This window comes from Oncorhynchus masou, chromosome 30, assembly GCF_036934945.1.
Source record: "Oncorhynchus masou masou isolate Uvic2021 chromosome 30, UVic_Omas_1.1, whole genome shotgun sequence".
In the NCBI taxonomy this organism is placed as follows: domain Eukaryota; kingdom Metazoa; phylum Chordata; class Actinopteri; order Salmoniformes; family Salmonidae; genus Oncorhynchus; species Oncorhynchus masou.
The window spans coordinates 60,412,923-60,434,462 of record NC_088241.1 but is presented as its reverse complement, the minus strand read 5'-3'; the positions used below and the strand labels follow the sequence as shown (position 1 = coordinate 60,434,462).

General features: G+C 43.1%; 1 protein-coding gene across 1 annotated transcript in view; it reads right to left on the bottom strand.

Moving 5' to 3' along the window:
- The window catches only part of LOC135522896 (band 4.1-like protein 3), a 127,899-nt gene that overhangs the window by 103,534 nt on the left and 2,825 nt on the right, over positions 1–21,540 (bottom strand). The gene's annotated exons all lie outside the window — the stretch shown is intronic.

The window sequence follows — 21,540 nt, the reverse complement described above, 5'->3', positions numbered from 1 at the left end:
ATGCCTAAGAAAACCATGCTCAATGCCAAGCGTCGGCTGGAGTGGTGTAAAACTCGCCATCATTGGAGCAGTGGAAACGCGTTCTCTGGAGTGATGAATAACGGACACATTTGTGTTTGGCGGATGCCAGGAGATCGCTACCTACTCGAATGCATCGTGCCAACTGTAAAGTTTGGTGGAGGAGGAATAATGATCTGGGGCTGTTTTTCATGGTTCAAGCCCCTTAGTTCCAGTGAAGGGAAATCTTAACGCTACACCATTCAATGGCATTTTAGACGATTCTTTGCTTCCAACTTTGTTGCAACAGTTTGGGGAAGGCCCTTTCCTGTTTCAGCATGACAATGTCCCCATGAACAAAGCGAGGTCCATACAGAAATGGTTTGTTGAGATCGATGTGGAAGAACTTCACTGACTTGCACAGAGCCCTGACCTCAACCCCATCGAACACTTTTGGGATGAATAGGAACGGTGACTGCGAGCCAGGCCTAATCGCCCGACATCAGTACCCGACCTCACTAATACTCTGCAAAACTTTGCAATACCCTGTTGCTGTACTGCAACACCTTGTAACACACTGTAACATCCTGTAACACCCTCTAACACCCTCTAACACCCTGTAACACCCTCTAACACCCTGTAACACCCTGTTGCTGGACTGTAACACCCTGAAACACCCTCTAACACCCCGTTTCTGTACTGTAACACCCTGAAACACCCTGTAACACCCTGTTGCTGTACTGCAACACCTTGTAACACACTGTAACATCCTGTAACACCCTCTAACACCCTGTAACACCCTGTTGCTGTACTGTAACACCTTGTAACACACTGTAACATCCTGTAACACCCTCTAACACCCTGTAACATCCTGTAACACCCTCTAACACCCTGTAACACCCTGTTGCTGTACTGTAACACCTTGTAACACACTGTAACATCCTGTAACACCCTCTAACACCCTGTAACACCCTGTTGCTGTACTGTAACACCCTGAAACACCCTGTAACACCCTGTTGCTGTACTGTAACACCCTGAAACACCCCGTTGCTGTACTGTAACAACCTGAAACACCCTCTAACACCCTGTTGCTGTACTGTAACACCCTCTAACACCCTGAAACGCCCTGTTGCTGTACTGCAACATCCTCCAACACCCTGTAACACCCTGTTGCTGTACTGTAACACCCTCTAACACCCTGCAACATCCTCCAACACCCTGTTGCTGTACTGTAACACCCTGAAACACCTGGTAACACACTGTAACATCCTGTAACACCCTCTAACACCCTGTAACACCCTGTTGCTGTACTGTAATACCCTGAAACACCCTGTAACACCCTGTTGCTGTACTGTAACACCCTGAAACACCCTGTAACACCCTGTTGCTGTACTGTAACACCCTGAAACACCCTGTAACACCCTGTTGCTGTACTGTAACAACCTGAAACACCAGGTAACACCCTGAAACGCCCTGTTGCTGTACTGTAACACCCTCTAACACCCTGCAACATCCTCCAACACCCTGTTGCTGTACTGTAACACCCTCCAACACCTTGCAACATCCTCCAACACCCTGTAATACCCTGTTGCTGTACTGCAACACCCTGTAACACCATGCAACACCCTGTAAAGCCATGTATCACCCTGTAAAACCATGCAACACCCTGTAAAACCATGCAACACCCTGTAAAACCCTGCAACACCCTGTAACACACTGCAACACCCTGTAACACACTGCAACACCCTATAACACACTGCAACACACTGCAACACCCTATAACACACTGCAACACCCTGTAAAACCCTGCAACACACTGCAATACCCTGTAAAACCCTGTAATACCCTGCAACACCCTGCAATACCCTGCAACACCCTGCAATACCCTGCAACACACTGCAACACCCTGCAATACCCTGCAACACCCTGTAACTCCCTGCAATACCCTGCAACACCCTGTAACTCCCTGCAATACCCTGTAACTCCCTGCAATACCCTGCAACACCCTGTAACTCCCTGCAATACCCTGCAACACCCTGTAACTCCCTGCAATACCCTGCAATACCCTGTAACACCCTGTAAAACCCTGCAATACCCTGTGGTGTTAAAACATTTAGCAACGGAAAACAAAGATGCATATTCCTTATTGAACAAGTCCAGGTAGTCCCTACCTGTTTCAGTCAAATTTCTCTCTCCATTTGGTGCCAAATAAACACGACCCGGGTCACCAAGGAAACGCCAGTTAACTCCAGTGTTTTGGGTGTCATTTTGATGGGCTCCTGTCGCTCTTCGTCACAACGGTACGACTCATTACAATAGACACCTAATTATCGGGTGAAAAATAGGCAAGCCGAGTGGGATTCATTAAACACTTGACTGCATCTGTCGTGAGGGGCAAGTCAATCACGGTTTAATCAGGAACTTAATGACTAAGTATGCTTCAAGAAATACCTGTCAAAACACAAGGTAAGTGAGAAGGTGGAGGAGAAGCAGTGGCAGAGATAAGAACATTGAATTGGCTTTTTAGTCGTTTTCAAAGACAGAAAACAAACTGTCTTCTAAAACGTGTCTAGTCTGAGCTGAAGCCGACCATGCCAAGCCCTTTATTGTGTTAAGGCCGTTCTTGAATGACATTGGCATTTTGGAAAAAATGTATACAAATCTATCATTTGTATTTATTTAAAATGTACAGTGCATTCAGAAAGTTCTCAGACCCCCTTGACTCTTCCACATTGTGTTACGTTACAGCCTTATTCTAAAATGGATTCAATCATTTTTCTCCCTCATCAATCTACACACAATACACCGTAACGGCAAATGTATTAAAAATAAAAAAGTGAAATGTCACATTTACATACATATTCAGACACATTACTCAGTACTTTGTTGAAGCACCTTTGGCAGTGATCACAGCCTCAAGTCTTCTTGGGTATGATGCTACAAACTTGGCCCACCTGTATTTGGGGAGTTTATTCTCTTCATTCTTCCCTGCAGATCCTCTCAAGCTCTGTTAGATTGGATGGGGAGCGTCACTGCACAGCTATTGTCAGGTCTCTCCAGAGATGTTAGATTGGGTTCAAATCCGGGCTCTGACTGTGCCACTCAAGGATATTCAGAGACTTGTCCCGAAGCCACTCCTGCTTTGTCTTGGCTATGTGCTTAGGGTTGTTGTCTTGTTGGAAGGTGAACCTTCACCCCAGTCTGAGGTCCTGAGCATTCTGGAGCAGGTTTTCATCGAGGATCTCTGTGTACTTTGCTCCATTCATCTTTCCCTCGATCCTGACTAGTCTCCCAGTCCCTGCAGCTGAAAGATATCCCCACAGTATGATACAGGGATGCAAACTGATGAGGGCACAAAAAGGTGACACTTGTTTTTTTTTGGCACTGAAACATGCAAAAAAAAACTACTCGGGGGAAATGCAACAACAAAGAATATGATCTACATGATCAGTCTGTGTGTAAAATAAAAAGTGCTTAAAGTGAACCTAACCCACAGCTAAAAATAAATGTAAAGAAAGCAATCCAATGTTATTTGTTGCCTAGACTTTACTGCAAATGACACTCAAGTCTTGAGAAAAAAACAATATTAATATTAATATTGCAGTTAGCCATGACAGCCTTTATAATAGAATGCTTGTGACCTCACAAAACATCTTAAAGTAGAATGAAACAAACAGGCATTCTATTGTTGCTCTATTATAGTGGCCACTGTAGTAGACATCGATCAAGTGCACAAGGCTACATGTGTGAAAAAAAACGTTCACTGAGTAAAACAAATGACAATTCCCCTCTCACTCTCTCACACGCGCGCGCGTGTTACTGTCAAGTTCAACACAACAAAAACAATATCTTTGGGCGACACTGCACATTATTGCCATTATTACATTGTACACTTTCTTCCTGTGGACATCTGTTCTACAATGTGGAAGCAAAAGTGGGAAAGAGGGAAAGTGTGTGTTTCTTTCACCTCTATAGTGAATAGCATCCAGCTTACAGTAAGCCAGGCCCAGCTCCAGGTACACTTTAACCCTGAATCCACTTGTTTAACAAGCAACGCCTCATTTTCACCATATTCTCTCATTCTGAAAATTAACCATATACTGTAGAGGGAAAACATTAGTTAACAAACTAACCACTATCTGTTAACTAGTTAACTAGTTGGTGACGATAAGCAGAAATAAGGGAGTACCATCTCTCGTTGTAGTCGATGTGAGTTTCTCTTTCAAACAATCCCCTTGTACACAGTCAATAGCTAACTAGCTAACGTTAGCCAAAGCAAGCTATCTAGCTACTGATAGTGCAACCCTAAGTAACAGTAAATCAAGTCGAAGTTTATTTGTCACGTGCGTTGAATACAGTGAAAAGCTTACTTATACGCCCTTAACAAACAGTGCAGTTTTAAAGTAAAAAAAATAGGTATTAGGTAAACAATAGATAGGTAAAGACATTTTTTTTAAACAAACAACAAAAAACAGTCGCTATAAACAGGTGGTACAGAGACTTGCTTGTGCCAAGAGTCAATGTGCGGGTGCACTGGTTAGTCGGGCTATTTGAGGTAATATGTACATGTAGGATAAGTTAAAGTGACTATGCACAGATGATAAACAGAGAGTAGCAGCAACGTAAAGGGGGGGGGGGACACAATGTATAGTCCGGGTAGCCATTTGAGTCTTATGCTTGGGGGTAAGAGCTGTTGAGAAGCTTTTGGTCCTAGACTTGGCGCTCCGGGTACCGCTTGCCATGCGGTAGCAGAGAGGACAGCCTATGACTGGGGTGGCTGGAGTCTTTGACAATTTCTAGGGCCTTCCTCTGACACCGCCTGGTATAGAGGTCCTGGATGGCAGGCAGCTTAGCCCCAGTGATGTAATGGGCCGTACGTACTACCCTCTGTAGTGCCTTGCGATCGCTGGCTGAGCAGTTGCCGTTACAGGCAATGTGCAATGCCCCCTTTCTGTTTCTACAAGGTTAAAGCAATATCATAATTTCTTTAAACATTTTTTTTTACATTATATCGTGATATTATATTGTTATCGTCCAGACAGTGGAAAATATTGTGATATGAATTTTTGTTCATATCGACCACACCCAGGTGGTATACAGAAGATAGCCCTATTTGGCAAAAGACCAAGTCCATATTATGGCAAAAACAGCTCATATAAGCAAAGAGAAATGACAGTCCATCATTACTTTGAGACATGAAGGTCAGTGGATACGGAAAATGTCAAGAACTCTGAAAGTTTCTTCAAGTGCAGTCGCAAAAAACATCAAGTGCTATGATGAAACTGGCTCTCATGAGGACCGCCACAGGAAAGGAAGACCCAGAGTTACCACTGCTGCAGAGGATAAGTTCATTAGAATTACCAGCCTCAGAAATTGCAGCCCAAATAAATGCTCCACAGAGTTTAAGTAACAGACACATCTCAACATCAACTGTTCAGAGGAGATTGTGTGAATCAGGCCTTCATGGTTGAATTGCTGCAAAGAAACCACAACTAAAGCACACCAATAATAATAAGAGACTTGCTTGGGCCAAGAAACACGAGCAATGGACATTAGACCGGTGGAAATCTGTCCTTTGGTCTGATGAGTCCAAATTTGAGATTTTTGGTTCCAACCGCCGTGTCTTGTAAGACGCAGAGTAGGTGAACGGATGATCTCTGCATGTGTTGTTCCCACCATGAAGCATGGAAAAGGAGGTGTGATGGTGTGGGGATGATTTTGCTGGTGACACTGACAGTGATTTATTTAGAATTCAAGGCACACTTAACTAGCATGGCTACCACAGCCTTCTGCAGCGATACGCCATCCCATCTGGTTGCACCTAGTGGGACTATCATTTGTTTGTCAACAGGACAATGACCCAACACACCTCCAGGCTGTGTAAGGGCTATCTGACCAAAGAGAGTGATGGAATGCTGTATCAGATGACCTGGCCTCCATAATCACCCGAACTCAACCCAATTGAGATGGTTTGGGAGGAGTTGGACCGCAGAGTGAAGGAAAAGCAGCCAACAAGTGCTCAGCATATGTGGGAACTCCTTCAAGACTGTTGGAAAAGCATTCCAGGTAGAGCTGGCTAAGAGAATGCCAAGAATGTGCAAAGCTGTCATCAAGGCAAAGGGTGGCTACTTTGAAGAATCTCAAATATAAAATATATTTGGATTTTTTGAACACTTTTTTGATTACTACATGATTCCATATGTGTTATTTCATAGTTTTGATGTCTTCACTATTATTCTACAATGTAGAAAATAGTCAAAATAAATAAAAACCTTTGAATGTGTCCAAACTTTTGACTGATACTGGATGTTTTCTTATTAAATAACAGTTAAATAAAAGGGAACATGTATTATGTTTTTGTCATTAAAAAGTGTTTTTATATGGTGCCAAATTCAAGGGACAGCATTTACCACCACAATTCAAGAATTCCCTGTTAGTGTTACAGTGGATACGCCTACATTTTGTCTGCCATAAGTGGCTAATCCATGTAAAACTCCATGATGCCATGTTTCAAGTCTTTTTTTTCTTTCTTTTTGACCTTTATTTAACTAGGCAAGTCAGTTAAGAAAACATTCTTATTTTCAATGACGGCCTAGGAACAGTGGGTTAACTGCCTGTTCTGGGTTAGAATGACAGATTTGTACCTTGTCAGCTCGGGGGTTTGAACTTGCAACCTTCCATTTACTAGTCCAACGCTCTAACCACTAGGCTACCCTGCCGCCTCAGGAAAGCACAAAGATACTGTAGCAGGGTTGTAATGAATGAGAGTGATGCTGTACAATTTTCCCTCATTTTCAGAGAGCAACTATTACGCCATCTTCCTTCCCTTGTTGCTATGTAATATGGGTATGGTACTGTTGCTATGTAACATGGGTATGGTACTGTTGCTATGTAACATGGGTATGGTACTGTATGCTATGTAACATGGGTATGGTACTGTTGCTATGTAACATGGGTATGGTACTGTTGCTATGTAACATGGGTATGGTACTGTATGCTATGTAACATGGGTATGGTACTGTATGCTATGTAACATGGGTATGGTACTGTATGCTATGTAACATGGGTATGGTACTGTTGCTATGTAACATGGGTATGGTACTGTTGCTATGTAACATGGGTATGGTACTGTTGCTATGTAACATGGGTATGGTACTGTTGCTATGTAACATGGGTATGGTACTGTTGCTATGTAACATGGGTATGGTACTGTATGCTATGTATGGGTATGGTACTGTTGCTTTGTATGGGTATGGTACTGTTGTAACATGGGTATGGTACTAACATGGGTATGGTACTGTTGCTATGTAACATGGGTATGGTACTGTTGCTATGTAACATGGGTATGGTACTGTTGCTATGTAACATGGGTATGGTACTGTTTCTATGTAACATGGGTATGGTACTGTATGCTATGTAACATGGGTATGGTACTGTTGCTATGTAACATGGGTATGGTACTGTTGCTATGTAACATGGGTATGGTACTGTTGCTTTGTATCATGGGTATGGTACTGTTGCTATGTAACATGGGTATGGTACTGTTGCTATGTAACATGGGTATGGTACTGTTGCTATGTAACATGGGTATGGTACTGTTGCTATGTAACATGGGTATGGTACTGTTGCTATGTAACATGGGTATGGTACAGTTGCTATGTAACATGGGTATGGTACTGTTTCTATGTAACATGGGTATGGTACTGTATGCTATGTAACATGGGTATGGTACTGTTGCTTTGTAACATGGGTATGGTACTGTTGCTATGTAACATGGGTATGGTACTGTTGCTATGTAACATGGGTATGGTACTGTTGCTATGTAACATGGGTATGGTACTGTTGCTATGTAACATGGGTATGGTACTGTTGCTATGTAACATGGGTATGGTACTGTTTATATGTAACATGGGTATGGTACTGTTGCTATGTAACATGGGTATGGTACTGTTGCTATGTAACATGGGTATGGTACTGTTGCTATGTAACATGGGTATGGTACTGTTGCTATGTAACATGGGTATGGTACTGTATGCTATGTAACATGGGTATGGTACTGTTGCTTTGTAACATGGGTATGGTACTGTTGCTATGTAACATGGGTATGGTACTGTTGCTATGTAACATGGGTATGGTACTGTTGCTATGTAACATGGGTATGGTACTGTTGCTATGTAACATGGGTATGGTACTGTTGCTATGTAACATGGGTATGGTACTGTTGCTATGTAACATGGGTATGGTACTGTTGCTATGTAACATGGGTATGGTACTGTTGCTTTGTAACATGGGTATGGTACTGTTGCTATGTAACATGGGTATGGTACTGTTGCTACGTAACATGGGTATGGTACTGTTGCTACGTAACATGGGTATGGTACTGTTGCTATGTAACATGGGTATGGTACTGTTGCTATGTAACATGGGTATGGTACTGTTGCTATGTAACATGGGTATGGTACTGTTGCTATGTAACATGGGTATGGTACTGTTGCCATGTTACATCGGTATTGTACTGTTGCCATGTTACATCGGTATTGTACTGTAGGACTACATGCAGCAATGTACCAAACATACTGTATGAGGCAATCTTCAGTAAGAACAGAGATCTGCTCCACATTCTACACTAATAACATCTAATCAAGAATTCTGTTTCAAATCCACAGTAAGTCTTCACAAGACTCCAAAATGGAAACGATGCTCAGCCCACAACAGCCAGAAAAATATCCACTGAATGACTGAGAACTCCACAAAGACCTAATTACCTTGTAATCAAAGGCAATATAACAATGCAATCAAAGTTATTGTAGAGGCTGATAATCCATTCATATTTGAACAATGGCAAGCTCTTTGTAAAACTCTAGTATCAGTGTTGACAAAAGTAGAAAATGGATAAATTAGGCTAAACTGTGATGTGACAGAAGGAAATTTGTGTGAGCATGTGTGGGTGTTTGACAGAAAATATGTATGTGCGAGAGAGACAACAAACTCAGATAGCACAGATACCTCTGGCCAACGGATGTACACATGATGCATTGAGAAGATGCAGTTTAGACAGTGTTTGCTAATTGGCAAGATGTCTCACAGATGTGTGTAGAATACCTACAAATTCTACAGTTCTACACCGTTTATACAACGGCCAGGCGTCAACAACATTCCATTCTGATATCTCAGCGACGTCTTCCCAATGTGCAAACGCTCTCCACACTATATATTCCAAACACATGTTGCTTCTTTGGCCAAAGGTGTTTGTGTTTACTGGGAAGGGAGCTCTTGGGATTTATTGTATACGGTGGTCCTGTATGGCTCAGTTGGTAGACCATGGCGCTTACACCGCCAGGGCTGTGGATTCGATTCCCGGTGCCAGGTTCCCAGGTTTGAAATACAGCACTCCCTTTCCTATTTTCAGCAAACATAATTGTTCATAGATACTCCCATAAAGTAAACATATACAAAGAAAATACCAATATATATATATATTTTTTTCATTTACCTTTGAAAAACACAAATCTCTTCAATATTTTGTCATGCTCACATGAATTGAGTTCTTTCAAAGAATTCATCAATTTTAACCTTAAAAATATTACACAGCTCCATTTAGATTGGAAGTAATTAGCACTGTGAGACAACCAACCCAGGTCTCCCCTATGCACATCGACCAGGCATGGTAAACTTTGATAGGAGTGAGGGCCACAACATTTTTCATTAATCATTGAGGGGCTGCAGTTGCTCCCGGGTCTGTGTACCCACATCCATACTCCCACGCTGCAAGCAAAACATTTTAGTGGCCCCTTATTGACAGCGCAGAATTTTAAAAAACAAACATTTTAGACTTCATTTTGTGCAATTCTACTCACTTTGTCTTGGAGTGTAGAGGAAATGTTGCAATTTTAAAGCAAGTTTTCTACAATTCAACACATTTTGCCATGTGGCAGAGAGAAGGTTAACAATTTTATAACACAATTCATGCAATTCAACACATTTTGCCATGGGGCAGAGAGAAGGTTTACAATTTTATAACTAAATTCATGCAATTCTACACATTTTGAAATAGGGTGGAGAGAAATGTTTGCAGTTTTATTTAATATGATATCTGAGTGAGACTGACTAACAAAATCAGTGGGTGTCACCCCAGCCGGTACTTCAACCATGATAACAAGTTTAGATAGCTGGCTGCTAAACTAATTTAGCAATCTAAAAAATGTTAGCTGACATGAGCTAATTGATGGGCTATCAGTGTGTCATGACGTTGGCCTGGGGGTAGGTTTATGACAGTCATAAATACCTCTCCCCCCTTTTTCCTCTCTCTACCCTACTGATGTTACATTTGAAATCCCCTTGGTTAACATAGAGATTCTGGGAACATCAGAAGGTGGGGGGAAATGAACTATGTTCTGGTAATCCGACCAATTGAACATACGCGGTGGTACTTAATCAATATGATGTCAGTTCGGTTGTCATCTGAGACATTCTCATCAATGACATGATGACATAAACTCTACAGTGGAAAGTCTACACATCAGAGTTATCGGATTCACATGGAATTGTTGTTCAATTTAAATGTTTGAATATGAAATTATTCGTGATGGGATGAAAAGTGATTTTAGCTTCTAAAATGTGAGAATGGGGTTTTCATGAGTGAATTATGCCCGAGTCATTGGCCTGCCAACGTGAAGAGATATAGGTTGTAAACTATGAAACACACCCCTTTTCTCCCTCCACTATATAAGCCCTTGACGAAAATGTAACCTCCTGTTCCGAGGATGTGAGGACGACGGTCCGATGTCAGAATGGTTCAGATAATAATTACAGAATGAAGCCAACATCAGCGTGAGCTTTGGTTGTGAATGGTATGAACTTTGAACTCTTATTCACTACAGAAGTGATACCTCCTAGCCGTTGAGTTAGCAACAGCAACTGCAAACGAGGGTTAGGAAGGAACAGACAGAGTATCCTGTCTATCACACAATGACGTTACTACAACGTATTCAATTGACCACCAGAGACATTCTTCAAAGGACAAAGGACTCGGTTTGGCAACACGGCCTTCCATCTACCACCAACCTACCGAAGCGCAGCTCAGAGTAAATATTTATTGCATTTTCCTTTTCCAAATGGGCAGTAATTTAGAATGCATAAAATACTATATTTACGATAGCACAGCTTCTTCCTTTGGTCCTCAGTCTTCCCGCTCTTTCACTCAAACCCAGCCCTTTTCTTTTGTGTATCCAGCTGCCATATCTGTTCCGCCCGCTAGGGACGTTTTCCTTTATGACGTAATTTGTAATCAAGGTATGATTCATTCTGTATATATGTAATTATGTGTGATTAGTTAGGTATTTACTAAATAAATAATGAAACCCAATTTTGTATTGCTGATTCAACTTGTTAGCCAGGGTTCGTGAAGATAACCAAGAATTTACAACTTTCAGATGAGACTGAATTAAGGTGACAATTAATATTGACTGCTATTGATTTAAAATATTACTAGGTCTTTAAGAGTTTATTCGGGAAGATAACAGCTCTATAAATATTATTTAGTGGTGCCCCGACTCTCTAGTTAATTACATTTACATGATTAGCTCAATCAGGTAATATTAATTAGGGATAAATTATTTTATAGAATAGCATGTCATATCACTTAATCCGGCATAGCCAAAGACACGACAAGTGTAACAAGGGGAAAAGTGTTGATGCACAACCACATTTTGAAACTCAGTGAATTCTTAGAGTGTACTCAAGTGTAAGGATCTGAATGGAGTACAAATTGAAATGTTTCTTCACGGACGATCATAATAATTTTAGCCTGCCAGTGTCAGTAGCCCAGTATTCCATTGCCAGTATCCCACGAGTCGAATAGAAACCCATCACATCGCCAATCACACTTTAGATGAGTGTGTGTGTGTGTGTGTGTGTGTGTGTGTGTGTAGCAAGTGAGTGAGCGAAATAACGGAAGAGAGAAGATGAAGGGAGCCCTGAATCCTGTTATTACGGGCTGTTCTGGCAGGCAATACAACCAGACGTGATAATGGCTGTACGGACAAAATGTACGACTGTTTCCTGAGAGCAAGTCAGCATGGCACTATGTTCGTTTAGAAAACACTTGATGAATTTCATATCGTAAGCATTCCATGTCATGCTATTGATGTGTTGCTGATGGGGTCGTATCCATCTGCTGCCAGCAGGATACTGCCATGTAATAGTGTGAAGAGGCTGTGGGAGAGAGGCTAAATCGGATTGTGCTGAAATGGTGCCCAAGGCTAAGAGAGCCACTCTCCAGGGTCAACCTATAACAGGGCTAAAACAACATCACTTTCTCTTACCTGAGAGTATAGGCCGGGTAATCGTCACTTCGCCTCTCCAGAAAAAGCCCTATACACAAATCATCTGTTATCAACGAAATACATAAATTATGGCTCAAATTCCTCAACGTGTTAGTGTGGTCCAAGCACAGATACAGTACCATCTGTCAACAACATTCAATCAACATTCAATACCTCCCAACTGCCCTAGAAGCTGCCCTTTTCCTTGATGATTACACTGTCTCTTCACACCCTGCAGAATTTGTCCAGCCTATGAATCAATCCAGACACACATGGTCCAAAACTGTGATTTAGCCATTGGATTACAGCTAATCTGGATGACTGTAGTAAACCCCCAATCCCTCGCCACCAACAGATTAGTGTTCCATTTCAAATGAACACAGTCACCTGCATTACTGTTGCACACTACTGTGGCCTAATGTCAAGGATGGAAGCAAGAATGAAATGAAAAACACATCAGTGTGTCAGTAATACCAAGATTTGTCTGATAAACCAGGAGGACGAGGATCCATTTTGTTAGACTAAAACCTTTTGACACAAACAGTGACAAAAACTATTTGTGGCCCATGAGGGAATCAAACCCACAGGCTTGGTTACCAGCACTCTCCTCTAACCCACAGGCCTGGTTACCAGCACCATGATCTAACCCACAGGCCTGGTTACCAGCACCATGATCTAACCCACAGGCCTGGTTACCAGCACCATGATCTAACCCACAGGCCTGGTTACCAGCACCATGATCTAACCCACAGGCCTGGTTACCAGCACTCTGACCCACAGGCCTGGTTACATGATCTAACCCACAGGCCTGGTTACCAGCACCATGATCTAACCCACAGGCCTGGTTACCAGCACCATGATCTAACCCACAGGCCTGGTTACCAGCACGCTGATCTAACCCACAGGCCTGGTTACCAGCTCTCTGATCTAACCCACAGGCCTGGTTACCAGCACTCCCCTCTAACCCACAGGCCTGGTTACCAGCACTCTGATCTAACCCACAGGCCTGGTTACCAGCACCATGATCTAACCCACAGGCCTGGTTACCAGCACTCTGATCTAACCCACAGGCCTGGTTACCAGCACTCTGATCTAACCCACAGGCCTGGTTACCAGCACTCTGATCTAACCCACAGACCTGGTTACCAGCACTCTGATCTAACCCACAGACCTGGTTACCAGCACCATGATCTAACCCACAGGCCTGGTTACCAGCACTCTGATCTAACCCACAGGCCTGGTTACCAGCACCATGATCTAACCCACAGGCCTGGTTACCAGCACTCTGATCTAACCCACATACCTGGTTACCAGCACCATGATCTAACCCACAGGCCTGGTTACCAGCACCATGATCTAACCCACAGACCTGGTTACCAGCACTCTGATCTAACCCACAGGCCTGGTTACCAGCACTCTGATCTAACCCACAGGCCTGGTTACCAGCACTCTGATCTAACCCACAGGCCTGGTTACCAGCACCCTAATCTAACCCATATGCCTGGTTACCAGCACCCTAATCTAACCTATATGCCTGGTTACCAGCACCATGATCTAACCCATATGCCTGGTTACCAGCACCCTAATCTAACCCATATGCCTGGTTACCAGCACCATGATCTAACCCACAGGCCTGGTTACCAGCATCATGATCTAACCCACAGGCCTGGTTACCAGCATCATGATCTAACCCACAGGCCTGGTTACCAGCACCCTAATCTAACCTATATGCCTGGTTACCAGCACCATGATCTAACCCACAGGCCTGGTTACCAGCATCATGATCTAACCCATATGCCTGGTTACCAGCATCATGATCTAACCCACAGGCCTGGTTACCAGCATCATGATCTAACCCACAGGCCTGGTTACCAGCACCATGATCTAACCCACAGTCATTTAAACCACAACTAATACAAAAAAAATGAAGAAATGGGAAGAAAGTGTAATATCAGGAGCGACAGATTGATTGGCTAGATGAAGGGAAGGGAAAGCCACAGGGCCATAAAACAACATTACAGACTGGTCTGCTTCTCCCATCCATCCTCTTTATGGACCCAGCAACTGAACTGGTGTGTTAGAATTCTCCTCCTGTCTTCACGAGACTGGACTCCATTCAACGAACACACCACCACCACCACCATGCTTAATTCACGAGTTCAATGTCCCATTAAGTAACATGCATGTTCGGCTATACTGCAGACCCTGAAGCCTATAGGGTTTAAATCATTAGCAAAGCTCACAGATATCTACACTGTAATTACACTGACTGTACATGGCTATTTACATACTGTTAGACTGATAAAGCATCACTCCTTGTCTCCTCTCCTTGTCTTCTCTCCTTTATGTTGACTGAAAAACACAGGATAAGTCAAAGGAATATCGAGAATGATCACCAATTTACTTTCACCTAGCTTGTGCTTGAATGTCACTGCAGAGGAAAGGACTGGTTAAATAGATCCTCAATTATTCACAGCGTGGGGCGAGTCCAGCACAAAGCAGACACGTGTCTTCATTCAACAAAGAGAGAGATGATAGCTACTGGCTGATAGTGATGTAATTGGTAATCTGTCTGTCTGTCTGTCTGTCTGTCTGTCTGTCTGTCTGTCTGTCTGTCTGTCTGTCTGTCTGTCTGTCTGTCTGCATGGTGCGTACAGAAGAGATGACACTGTCTGTCTGTCTGACTGACTGTCTGCATGGTGCGTACAGAAGGGATGACACTGTCTGTCTGTCTGTCTGTCTGTCTGACTGTCTGACTGTCTGTCTGCATGGTGTGTACAGAAGAGATGACACTGTCTGTCTGTCTGACTGTCTGTCTGTCTGACTGTCTGTCTGACTGTCTGTCTGATGTCTGACTGTCTGCATGGTGCGTACAGAAGAGATGACACTATCTGTCTGTGTGTCTGTGTGTCTGTGTGTTTGTGTGTGTGTGTGTGTGTGTGTGTGTGGTCGCCCCATGTAGGTACTGCTGTTGAGTCAGTCAGAGCAGACATGGCCCATGGTGAGGAGGAGTGGAGTAGCTCAGTGTCACGTTCTAGGGATGGTTACACACACAAGCTTAGTCCCACACACACTGACTGAGGTGATGGAACACTCCTCTTCCATGCTCCAGACTTCCTTTTATTTCTCCCGGCACTCTATCTAATAAGACAGAGACTATAATTGCTTTGCTGAGCAAATGGGCTCTAGCTCTGGCAGCCCCTCAACACAGACCACCTTTAATGATGTCTGAAACCTCCATCAGATTTTTACAGTGGACTCAATGTGAAGAGTGGGCACAATTTGTTGGAGAGAAAGCCAATCACAGCACAGCCAGCCAAATGAGAAGTGGAATCTACAGAGGATCGTCAAAACGCCACGACGCGTGTGTCTCGACAAAGTAGGCTACCCCATCCTCTTTCTGTATTAATAAAATATCTATTAAAAAGTAAAGTCCACGAGGACTGGCACTCCTAAAAGAAAAGTGTGTTTTTGTCACGAACATCCATCCACCTATTTGCATTCATTATGAAAGCTCTCCAAGCAGCTGTACTGGCTCTGAAAAGCTTTTTGAGTTGATCTAGTAATTTAAAAGTCCACAGCTGAGGATACCAATGTTTACCCATTCACCACTAAATAAACAACAGGCTACCCAGGCATCATTCTACAGACAGGGGCACATCGACAGTGGGGTTATGTCATTAGCGCTTCCCCGTACTTTTCTGTTTCTCACGCTCGATTCCTGTTTTAACACAGCAATCCCAGCTGTTGGTGAAACCTTCAGCCCTGATGTCAGACCCAGGGGCTTGAGATTTAGTGAGGTCAAGAGCTCATTCACAAAATCCCTAAACAGTTCAAGAACTTTCACATGCTATTTGGAGAACGGCAAAAAAAAACATGTTTTTAGACATTTTAGCACATTTATTGAAAATTAGAACAGAACTATCTAATTTACTTTATTCTCACCCTTTTGCTATGACACTCCAAACTGAGCTCAGGTGCATCCAATGTCCTTTGATCATCCTTGAGATGTCACGACAACTTGATTGGAGTCCACCTGTGGCCAATTCCACTGTTTGAACATTATTTTATTTTTTTAACACACCTGTCTATATAAGGTCCCACAGTTGACAGTGTATGTCAGAGCAGAATCTATACAATGAAGAATAAGGAACTGTCCATAGTTCTCCAAGATAGACATGTGATGAGGCATATATCTGGGGAAGGGTATAAAACCATTTCGAGAGTGTTTAAAGTTTCTAAGAGCACAGTGGTCTGGAACTACCCAGACTGCCTAGAGCTGTCCGTCCGACTAACTGAGCACGTGGGCAAGAATGACCTTGGTCAGGGAGTTGACCAATAACCCAGTGACCACTCTGACAGAACTACAGAGTTCTTTGGCTAAAATGGGAAAAGCTTTCAGAAAGACAACAGTTTCTATAGCAATTCAATCTGGGCTTAATGGGAGGATGGCCAGGTGGAAGCAACTCCTGAGAAAAGGGCACTTGACAGCACACCTGGGGTTTGCAAAAAGGCATGTGAAAGACTCTGTGGTCTGATAAGACAAACTTTTCACTCTTTAGTCTGAATGCAAAGCGCTATGTCTGGAGAAAACCAGGCCCAGCTCATCACCAGTCTAACACCATGGTGGTGGCAGCATCACACTATGAGGACGATTTTCAGCGGCAGGGACTGGGAGACTGGTAACAATAGGGGGAACAATGAACGGAGCCAAATACAGGCAAATCCTTGATGAGAACCTGCTTCAGAGTGCAAACGACCTCAGACTGGGGGAGAAGATTTACGTTCCAGCAGGACAATGACCCCAAACATACAGCCAAAGAAACACTGGAATGGCTTCAGAACAAGAATATGAAAGTCCTTGAGTGGCCCAGCCAAAGCCCAGACCTGAATCTCAATGAAAATACGTGGAAAGAGTTGAAGATTTCTATTCCCCACCACTCTCCATCTAACTTCAGCTTGAGAAACTCTGCAAGGAAGAAAATCCTCAAATCCAGATGTGCACAGCTAATACAGACAAACCCAAGACAACTCACAGCTGATACAGACAAACCCAAGACAACTCACAGCTGATACAGACAAACCCAAGACAACTCACAGCTGATACAGACAAACCCAAGACAACTCACAGCTGATACAGACAAACCCAAGACAACTCACAGCTGATACAGACAAACCCAAGACAACTCACAGCTGATACAGACAAACCCAAGACAACTCACAGCTGATACAGACAAACCCAAGACAACTCACAGCTGATACAGACAAACCCAAGACAACTCACAGCTGATACAGACAAACCCAAGACAAAGCACAGCTGATACAGACAAACCCAAGACAACTCACAGCTGATACAGACAAACCCAAGACAACTCACAGCTGATACAGACAAACCCAAGACAACTCACAGCTGATACAGACAAACCCAAGACAACTCACAGCTGATACAGACAAACCCAAGACAACTCACAGCTGATACAGACAAACCCAAGACAACGCACAGCTGATACAGACAAACCCAAGACAACTCACAGCTGATACAGACAAACCCAAGACAACTCACAGCTGATACAGACAAACCCAAGACAGCTCACAGCTGATACAGACAAACCCAAGACAACGCACAGCCGATACAGACAAACCCAAGACAACTCACAGCTGATACAGACAAACCCAAGACAACTCACAGCTGATACAGACAAACCCAAGACAACTCACAGCTGTAGTCACCACCAAAGGTGCTTCTACAAAATATTGACTCAGGGGTGTGAATACCTATGTAAATGAGATATTTCTGTATTTCATGTTACAAACATTTATAAAAACAGTGTAGATGGGTAAGAATAAATACATATTTAATCCATTTAGAATGTAGGCTGTAACACAACAAAATGTGGAATAAACCAAGGGGTATGAATACCTTCTGAAGGCACTGTAAGTAATACTAGCCAGAGCCCATCAACATTACTGCAATAGAAGTCTCTGCCTGCAGCTAGCCACCTGACTGACATATCTAGAAGCGACTATTTACCAGCTGTGCAGTCATTCTCCAAAAGCCAGGTTTGTTTTGTTTGGAGGATGTCTGTAGACACGGCAGGAATCCCAGGACTGTTTTAAAATGGCCTTTTGTCCACCATCTTGCAAACACACTGTCAGCCCCATCTCAAGTTGCTTAATGCAAGCTGGGGCAGTTTGTTTCACAGCTCAGACTCTCGACCTGTGATACAGCGAACCCAAGACAACTCAGCTGAGCCAGCTGAGAGGGTGGACAAATGTCACAACTGATAAACAAACCCAATCCGCTGGGGACAGACAAACCAAACAACTCACATGAACAAAAACCCAACTCACAGCTGATACATGTTTCCAAGACAACTCACAGCTTGTAAAGAGGCAGGAGCTTTTAGAACTCAGTCAGATCGATAATAGAAGGGTTCTAAGCATTGATCAATGCTGGGAGCAATATGTACATGTTGACCAGTCATTTATTTTCTTTATTGTGTACAAAATATAGCTTTTATAATGTTATATATTTTTTCAAATTAGAAAAGAAAGTACAGCGGTCCGGACCTTGATGTCCTCATATGTAGCAACAGCCATGGTCAGACCTCCAGTGTGAATGACAAGCCAAAGGACCCAAAATCAATGAGCAAGTCAGGCTACTTAATCTTACCCTGTTATGCATCATCACTGAGACCGCTGACACCAATTGTTCGCTTGACTTGGAACAATATTCTTTCAGTCAATGATATAAAAGCCCGTGAGACAGCAGACATAATGAACAATATGAGCTTTCCACTCAATAGAAGAGATGAGCTTTTCATCATGGCCAATAGAAGAGAAGAGCTTTTCAGTACATCAATAGAAGAGAAGAGCTTTTCATCATGGCCGAGTACATCAATAGAAGAGAAGAGCTTTTCATCATGGCCGAGACATCAATAGAAGAGATGAGCATTTCATCATGGCCAAGTACATCAATAGAAGACCAGTCATTTATTTCAATAGAAGAGAAGAGCTTTTCATCATGTGTACAAAATATAGCTTTTATAATGTTACATCAAATAGAAGAGAAAGCTTTTCATCATGGCCGTGTACATCAATAGAAGAGAATGAGCTTTTCATCATGGCCAAGTACATCAATAGAAGAGAGCTTTTCATCATGGCCGAGTAATCAATAGAAGAGAAGAGCTTTTCATCATGGCATCATCAATAGAAGAGAAGAGCTTTTCATCATGGCCAAGTACATCAATAGAAGAGACTTGAACTTTTCATCATGGCCCGTGAGATCAATAGAAGGAACAATATCGACTCAGGAGATGAGCTTTTCATCATGGCCGAGTACATCAATAGAAGAGAAGAGCTTTTCATCATGGCCGAGTACATCAATAGAAGAGAAGAGCTTTTCATCATGGCCGAGTACATCAATAGAAGAGAAGAGCTTTTCATCATGGCCGAGTACATCAATAGAAGAGAAGAGCTTTTCATCATGGCCGAGTACATCAATAGAAGAGAAGAGCTTTTCATCATGGCCAAGTACATCAATAGAAGAGAAGAGCTTTTCATCATGGCCAGTACATCAATAGAAGAGAAGAGCTTTTCATCATGGCCGAGTACATCAATAGAAGAGAAGAGCTTTTCATCATGGCCGAGTACATCAATGGAAGAGAAGAGCTTTTCATCATCATCAATAGAAGAGAAGAGCTTTTCATCGTGGTCGAGTACATCAATAGAAGAGAAGAGCTTTTCATCATGGCCGAGTACATCAATAGAAGAGAAGAGCTTTTCATCATGGCCGAGTACATCAATAGAAGAAATGAGCTTTTCATCATGGTCGATGACATCAATAGAAGAGAAGGGCTTTTCATCATGGCCGAGTACATCAATAGAAGAGAAGAGCTTTTCATCATGGCCGAGTACATCAATAGAAGAGAAGGGCTTTTGAGGTCCAAAAACGGCAGACACGGTCAATGAACAAACAAATCATTATTACTGTTACAGTCAATGTGCAACACTCATCACACAGTGTATGATAAGGACCTCCACTGAGTCAGCTGAGAGCACCTACCCACTGGGCACATTTGTCAGTTCAATGTTCACTTTTGATAAAGATTTGATAAGACTTAAAACTGAGTCAAATTATTGTTGCTCTTTGGTTTGATGCTGGGGCAGAAAAAAGGTCTGTTGATGAGCATTTCGTTTTCCATGTTAGTAGCCGAAATGTGTAAAACATGAACCCCTCCCTCCGCAACTGGATCCTGACTTCCTGACGGGTTGCCCCCAGGTGAGGGTAGGCAACAACACATCCGCCACGCTGACCCTCAACACAAGGGCCCCTCAGGGGTGCGTGCTTAGTCCCCTCATGTACTCCCTGTTCACTCACGACTGCACGGCGCACGCGACTCCAACACCATCACTACGTTTGTAGACTACTCAACGGTGGTTGGCCTGATCACCGACGACAATGAGACAGCCTATAGGGAGGAGGTCAAAGACCTGGCAGTGTGGTGCCAGGACAACAACCTCTCCCACGATGTCAGCAAAACAAAGGAGCTGATGGTGGATTACAGGAAAAGGAGGGCCGAGCACACCCCTTCCACATCGACTGGGGTGTAGTGGAACGGGTCGAGAACTTCCAGTAAGGAGTTATCATGGTTCACACACATGGACCGTGATAATATAGAGGTCCCTGCCATCCAGGATCTCTATACCAGCCAGTGTCAGAGGAAGGCCCCTTAAAATTGTCAGACTCCAGCCAACCAAGTCGTAGACTGTTCTCTCTGCTTCTGCACAGGAAGTGGCACCGATGCACCAAGTCCAGAACCAACTCAATAATTAGTTAAATAGTTAACCAAATAGCTACCAGGACTATCTGCATTGACATTTTTTTGCACAAATTATTTTGACTCATCACATACACTGCTGATACTGTTTATTATCTATCCTGTTGCCTAGTTGCCTTTTTCCCTACCTACAGTATATGTACATATCTACCTCAATTACCTCGTACCCCTGCACATCGACTCGGTACTGGTACCCCGTGTATATAACCAATTTATTGTTACTCATTTTGTATTTATTCTTTGTTATTATTTTCCTATTCGTCTCTCTGCGTTGTGGGGAAGGGCCCATCAGTAAGCATTTCACTGTTAGTCTACACCTGTTATTTACGTAGACAGGTCCCCCTAAACATGTAATTTTATCCAAAATGATCACAAAGGCT